Here is an 8,347-nt window from a genome sequence, read left to right as displayed (position 1 = left end):
ACATATGGGACTCTTAAATATACAGAACAAACAGAGGGTTGCTGGAGGGATTGTGGAAGGGGGGGTGGGCTAAATGGATAAGGGCATTAAGGAATCTACTCCTGAAATCATTGTTGCACTATATGCCAAAAGAAAGAAAGAAAGAAAGAAAGAAAGAAAGAAAGAAAGAAAGAAAGAGGCTAACTTCACACATTAAGGAACTAGAAACAGAAGAACAAACTAAGCCCAAATTTATCAGAAGGAAAGAGATAATAAATATCAGAGCAGAAATGAATGAAATAGAGAATGGAAAGATAGTAGAAAAGATCACCAAAAATAAGAGCTAGTTTTTTGAAAAGATAAGCAAAATTGACAAACTTTTAGCTACATTTACCAAGAAAAGGAGAGTAGACTCAAATAAATAAAATTATAAATTAAAAAGGAGATATTACAGCTGATACCACAGAAATACAAAGGATGATAAGAGATTTCTATGAGCAATTGTACACCAACAAATTGGACAACCTAGAAGAAATGGATAAATTTTTAGAAACATACACCCTACCAAGTCTGAATCATGAAGAAATAGAAAATCTGAATAGCCCTGGGGCACCTGCGTGGCTCAGTCGGCTAAGCGTCTGACTTCAGCTCAGATCATGATCTGACAGTTTGCATGTTTGAGCCCCACATTGGGCTCTGTGCCGACAGCTGGGAGCCTGGAGCCTGATTGGGATTCTGTGTCTCCCTCTCTCTCTCTGCCCCTCCCCTGCTCTCTCTCTCTCTCTCTCTCTCTCTCTCTCTCAAAAATAAATAAACATTTTAAAAATTAAAAAAAAAAAAAGAAAATCTGAATCGACCAGTAACAAGTGAGAAGACTGAATCAGTAATGAAAACCTCCCAACAAAGGAAGGTTCAGGACTGGATGGTTTCACTAGTGAATTCTACCCAACATTTAAAGAATTGATACCAATTTGTCTCAAATGCTTCCAAACTTTGAAGAGGAAACACTCTCAAACCCATTTTATGAGGCCTGCATTACCCTGATTCTAACGCTAGGTGAGAACACCACATGACATCAGAGTACACGTATCTTTATGAGCACTGAGTAACATATGGAATTGTTAAGTCATTATATTGCACACCTGAAACTAACATAATGCTGTGTGTTAACTACACTGGAATTAAAATTTTTAAATATTTTAAAATAAGGTTTTAAAAACTCCTAAAAAATAACATGACATGAAATGAAAACTACAGGCCAATATTCCTGATAAGTACAGACATAAAATTTCTCATCAAAATACTAGCAAAGCAAATTCAACAGCACTAAAAGGACCATACACCATGATCAAGCGGGATTTATCCCTGAATGCAAAGATGGTTCAACACATGCAAATCAACAAATATGACATACCACATCAATAGAACGAAAGACGATAATCATGATTGTCTCAATAGTTGCAGAAAAAGATTTTGACAGAATTCAACATCCTTTCATGATAAAAACACTCAACAAATTGGATACAGAAGGAACATATGTCATTCAGCCATGAGAAAGAAGAAAATTCTTCCATTTGCGAGAACAAGTTCCATGGACCTTAAGGACATTTTGCTGAGTGAAATAAGTCAGACAGAGAAAGACAAATACCATATCACGTTGCTTATATGTGGAGTCTAAAACATTGAACTCACAGAAACAGAGTAGAATGGTGGTTTGCAGAGGCTGAGGGTTGGGAGTAACAGGAAGATAGTCTGAGGGTACAACTTTCAGTTAAAAATGAATATGTTCTAGGGATCTAGTGTACAGCATGGTGATTATAGTTAACAATACTGTATTGTGTATTTGAAAGTTGCTATGAAAACACAGCTTTAATGTTCTCCCCATAACAGCAACAAAATAGTAATTATGTGAGCTGAAGGATGTAACCAACCCAATTGGAGTAAACATCTCCCAGTATATATGTATATCAAATCATCACATTGTACACCTTAAACTTATACAATGTTATGTCAATGATATCTCCATAAAGCTTGAAAAACACTACCACCACATTTTTTTTGAGAGAGATAGACAGAGAGAGAGAGAGAGAGAGAGAGAGAGAGAGAGAAAGAGAGAGAGAGTGAGTGGCAGACAGGGGCAGAGGGAGAGAGAAAATCTTAAGCAGCGTCCACACTCAGTGAGAGCCCGACACGGGGCTCAATCCCACGACCTTGGGGTCATGACCTGAGCTGAAATCAAGAATCAGACTCTCAGCAGACTGAGTGACCCAGGCACCCCACCACCATACATTTACAGTTCTGGAGGAGGTCAAAAGTCTGAAATTTGTTTCAGTGGGCTGAAATCAAGATATCTGCAAGGCCACACACCCTCTCAAGGCATAGTGAAAAACCTGTTTCCTTGTCTTTTCCAGCATCTAGAGCCACATTCTTTGGTGGCACTTTCCTCCATCTGGAAAGCCAGCCATGTAGAGTCTTGCTTTCAGGCATCACATGGCCTTCTTCTGTAGTAAAATATTCCTTTGACTCCCTCTTATAAGGACAACATGTTCAACCAGTATAATTTCCTCATTTCAAGATCCTTAATTACATCTGCAAAGTCCCTTTTGCTACATAAGGTAACATTTGTAGGTTCCAGGGATTAGCACCTGGATGTCTTTGGGGCCATTATTTAGCTTACCACATTGGTGTAAGGAAAATGCTTAAGAAACATTAGCTATTATTATTCCTGTGTTAAGTACTTCATGTGTATTATCTCATTTGATCCTCACTACACCCCTATGAGGTAGAGACTATATCCCTATCTTACAGAAAAGAGGCTTGAAAGCTTTAGCAGTTGCCTAAAATCAGATGGCAAGTGGAATTCCAAGTCAAGACACTAAACCCAGAGCCCATGTTCTTAGCCACTATCACAGCCTGGCTTTGGGGAACACCCCTATTACTCTCTCCTTACAGTAATTGTGAAGCTCCATCCCACTTTTCTATTTCAGTCATTTGAATGGATGCATGTTTTCTTGGGGAGGAGAGGTCCTTCCCCACAGACTGGGAGTCTGTCATGCACTTTCCCTTGTGGCTTGGTGTTCTGTACAGACTGAAAATGAAATCAATGTTGTTGATTTAACTGTCACAGCTGGAGACCATTAAGAATTAAGTGCAAACAATACAGATCAAATTGATCAAGGTGGACAAATTGATCAATTTTGCTCTGTGGACAGAACAAAATCCACATCCTTCTTTTGCCAACCCTTAGAGGGTGACATAGTGAGAAGGGTGACTTGAAACAGAGTTTAGCTTTAGCTTCTAAAGGTCAGTCAGTCTATTCGTCTGGGACATGCAGAGATGATAACTTTTCTTCAGGAAAACGTCTCATTTTGTTCCACAAAGAATAAATGGTGTTTTGTTAAAGCAGTGTGTTCTAGTCTTCCTGGCATGATGGGACTGTGGTTAAACTCAGCTTATTACGGGAAGGGTAGAATATGGGCATCATTCAACAGAAGATCAAATCAGCAAACAAACTATGAAGAAAGAGTAATTTATGAGGTCAAAATGATAAGCATTCCAGCAGGCTGATAGCGGAGAAAAGCACAGTATAAAGGAAAAGCGATAGAAGTATGTGATAGGAGTACTGCATTTCTGAGAGATAATGAAACACGATGAAAGAAAACAAGAAAAGAAAGGCTTAGAATTAGGCAAGGAGAAGGGGAGGGAATTTGATTAAGATTGTCTCGGGGCGCCTGGGTGGCGCAGTCGGTTAAGCTTCCGACTTCAGCCAGGTAACGATCTCGCGGTCCGTGAGTTCGAGCCCCGCGTCGGGCTCTGGGCTGATGGCTCAGAGCCTGGAGCCTGTTTCAGATTCTGTGCCTCCCTCTCTCTGTGACCCTCCCCCATTCATGCTCTGTCTCTCTCTGTCTCAAAAATAAATAAACGTTGAAAAAAAAAATTTAAAAAAAAGGAAAAAAAAGATTGTCTCTAAAACATGAGATAAAGAACCAGCAGCGGCCATATAAAAATTGAGCCATCCCATAACAGACCTGTTTTTCTTCAGAGGGGGTACGTTCTAGCTGGTGTTTGGGACATCTGACAAATTATCATCACAACATTGTCTTTGGTGAATCATGTAGCAGCCACCCTAGAAACCTGAATCACCAAAGCCTCCTTTTTCCCTCCTTATGGACACGTGACCAGACTAGGCTGGGATGGGAGAAAAAAATGGAAACTACAATAAGTAATGGAGTATCCTTACTTGCATCTGCCAGGCACTAGGAGAAGTAAGGTGGCCAACGTCCTGGTCTTAGGGCTTTTGGATTTCCACACATACAGCTCTAAGAGGATTGAATGGATATGCTATTGGTTCATCTTCCTTTCCTGTGAACAAATCTGTGTGGAAGTCAAAATGTCACTAGAAAGCCTAGATGTTTGCAGTGACTGATGCCACCCTGCTTGGGTGGCCTGATGCTTCCACCGATGTTATCAGGAAGTCGCTGTTTTGAGGACTGGCTCCTCACATCCTCAGGTCAGAGAACTGTCTCTCCAGGACGGTTTGGGAGACCAAAAACCCCTTCTGCTAAGGAATTTTTTTCTTCCCACATTATGTAATTGATTAGGTTTAAGCCTAACCTAATCTAGTCCCATCCAGTCTACATTTTCCTGAGACACTTTAATTTGATCTGGATGTCCCTGAGATTCATCTATTTCATGTTTACAAATAATCCCTTTGGCTATATCATTTCTGCTGGTGTCCGATCTCATTCCTTTCATTTGGGTCTCACTGATTTTATTCTAAGTTTGAGGTTACTTTGGGGTGTCAGTCCAACACATCGCCCATATAAATACTGTCTCATTAATTCTATAAATTAATATTATGGAGTAACTAGTGCCATTTTCATTTTAAATCTGAAAAAAACTGACACTAAGACTTGCCCAAACTTGTCCAAATCACATAGCTTCATAAATTATAGAATTATGACTTCATCTAAGATCAGTCTGATTTCAAAATTTTTTTTTTTAACGTTTATTTTTGAGACAGAGACAAAGCATGAACGGGGGAGGGTCAGAGAGAGGGAGACACAGAATCTGAAACAGGCTCCAGGCTCCAAGCTGTCAGCACAGAGCCCGACACGGGGCTCGAACTCACGGACGGCGAGATCATGACCTGAGCTGAAGTTGGCCGCTTAACCGACTGAGCCACCCAGGCGCCCCAAGATCAGTCTGATTTCAAAGTTCAGCCTCATCTTACATAATACTGAAATTACTATGAAAAATCACGCTTCCAAACTGACATCTCAATTGGGAATTTACTATTATGTTCCCTGGTGATGGATGATGACATCTTATACTATGCACAACAGTGGTTCGAACCTGACTACATATCTAATCATGTTATTGAGCTTTTAAAAACCATACATGCTTTTAATGTATTACTGCAATTAGACATGATAATGTCTTGTTTAGGATTTTTGCATCTACATTGATGAGACAGATTACTGGCAATATTCCTTTTTTTTTTCTTTTGCAACATTCCTTTCTTGTAATATCCTTGTCCGGTTTGGGTATTAGGTTATGCTTGCATCATAAAACCAGTTAGAAGTCTTGTCTATTTTTTTTTAATATTTATTTATTTTTGAGAGAGAGCGAGACAGGGTGCAAGCAGGGGAGGGACAGAGAGAGAGGGTGACACCAAATCTGAAGCAGGCTCCAGGCTCTGAGCTGTCAGCACACAGCCCGCGGTGGGCCTGAACTCAAACCACGATATCATGACCTGAGCAGAAGTCGGACACTTAACCGACTGAGCCACCCAGGCACTCCAGTCTTATCTATCTTTTGATTGTCTTATGTTTAGAAAATGTTACCTGTTTATTTGTACCATTTGCACTTTACTGAGATTTTCCTTTTAGCCTAGTATATGGTCAGTTTTTGTGAATTACTCATGGCTATTTAAAAAAAAATGTATTCTCTTTTCAGAATGCCAACTTTTATCTATGTTATCAATTATGCAATTTAGACCTATAAGGCTCCTACTACTGTATTTCTATTTTTCCTTGCATATCCTGTGGTTTTATTTATTAATATTAATATTGATGCTATGTTGTTTGGTACATATTCATAAGTTTGTAAATTCATTGTAAATTGCATTCTTTATCATTATAAATGACTACTCTTTGTCACCTTTAACACTTGTTTGTCCCGGTATTAATTCTGCCTGATTTCAATTACAACCCCTGTTCTCTTCTTGTTTGTAATTGTAAAGATTTCTGAATTATTGTTTTGGGTCTCTTGTATACTGCACAGAGTTGGATTTTGCTTTATGATTCAATCTGAATTTCTTTTATGTTAATAAATTAGTTTGGCCTACTTATACTTATCAGATTGATGTATATTTGATCTTAGTTCTCACATTATTTTATGTGATGTCTTCTATTTCTTTACAGATTCTTTGAAAACTCTCTAAATGTGACATGCATTTGTTTTTATTTTTTTCTGAGAAATTAGAAGGCTTATATTTTTGTTTTAGTGTGTAACTCATACACCTAACTCTCACTACTTAGGCATTACTTATCAATCCCCTAATATGAACAAATATTGAAATTAGTATATTTTTCTTCTTCTTCTGCCGTCAATAGCTCTTCTCTTTTTTGGCATAGGTTTTTCATTCATCACATGGTTGGCTTAAGTTTATTTTCTAGTAGTTACTTCAAGGAAGGCTCATGGAAACAATATTTGAGCGCTTGCATATTCAAATATGTCTCACTGTGCCTTCTTACATAAACCACAGTTTGTGTATAAAATATATGGGTGACACTTTCCTTGAGGACTTCTTAGGTATTGTTTCTAGCAATGAATGTTGCTATGGAGAAGTCTAAGCTAAGCCTGAATTTTTCCACCCTTCTAAGTGACTTGATTATTTGCCTAGCTCCCCAAAGGATTCTTTATTTATCTTGGTAATCAAGTAACCTTTTCTCAGATTCCACATTAATATTTCCTTGCACATTGTATGAACTTTCAGTTGGGAGATTCAATTATTCTTTAATTTTTGGAAACTTCTCTTGAATTATATATTGAAATTATTTTTTATCCTATTATTTTGGATATCTTCATCAGGAAATCTATTATGCAAATATTGGATCTCTTTTGCCTATCTTCCATATCTATCATTTTTTCTCTAATCCTTTTAAACTTGTTTGTTTCCATTTCATTTTGCTCACTTTCCTCAATCTTGTCCTCTATGTCTCTTAACTGGTTTTAGCAGTGCCTACTCCTTTGAGATACTTCCAGTTTTGCTTTCATTTTTTTTTTTTTTTGGATGATTTTGTTTTATTCCACTTTCCTTCCTGAGGTCTTCCAGCTCACATTTCATTTCTTTCTTTCTTTTTTAATATTTTTATCGTTTATTCATTTTTTTGAGAGACAGAGACAGAGAGAGAAAGAGACACAGAATCTGAAGCAGGCTCCAGGCTCTGAGGTGTCAGCACAGCCCGACATGGGACTCGAACCCATGAACTGTGAGATCATGACCTGAGCCAAAGTCTGACACTTAACTGACTGAGCCACCCAGGCGCCCCTCATTTCTTTCTAATATTTCACTATTGCTTCTCTTTTTCATCTCTGCTTTATGCTATTGTCTTACAAAGGCAAATACAACACAAATACAAATTCAAAATTATTGAATTTTCTTTCATACATATTAATTTTGTAAATTTTATTTATAGAAGAGTTGCAAGTCCACTACAAAGAACTTTTTTCTTTGAAAATTTTTATTACACAAAATAATGTTTTGAATATACACCATTTAGTTTTGTAAGTTTCTTCCAGTATGTTTACATACTATATAAACATTAGGCAAATAATACTGGGCCATTTCTCCATGCTCAAAATGTTTAAATTTTCATTCATCCCTAAAATTTTATGAACATCCCATGTATTACACTCTATTTCTAATCCTGAGCATGTGGCTATTTAGCATCCTATGTTATTTCATTGTTTTTTTTTAACTTGTTTTATTTTTATTTTTTAAAATTTATATCCAAATTAGTTAGCATATAGTGCAACAATGATTTCAGGAGTAGATTCCTTAGTGACCCATACCCATTTAGCCCATCCCCCCTCCCACCCCCTTTTCAGTAACTCTCATTTTTTTCTCCATATTTATGAGTTCCTTATGTTTTGTCCCCCTCCCTGTTTTTATATTATTTTTGCTTCTTTTCTCTTATGTTCATCTGTTTTGTCTCTTAGAGTCCTCATATGAGTGAAGTCATACGATTTTTGTCTTTCTCTGACTGATTTCACTTAGCATAATACCCGCCAGTTCCATCCATGTAGTTGCAACTGGCAAGATTTCATTCTTTTTGATCGCTGAGTAATACTCCATCATATA

Source organism: Prionailurus bengalensis, chromosome B3 (genome assembly GCF_016509475.1).
Source record: "Prionailurus bengalensis isolate Pbe53 chromosome B3, Fcat_Pben_1.1_paternal_pri, whole genome shotgun sequence".
Classification (NCBI taxonomy): domain Eukaryota; kingdom Metazoa; phylum Chordata; class Mammalia; order Carnivora; family Felidae; genus Prionailurus; species Prionailurus bengalensis.
The sequence above is the reverse complement of the archived record's forward strand: the minus strand, read 5'-3'. Positions refer to the sequence as shown.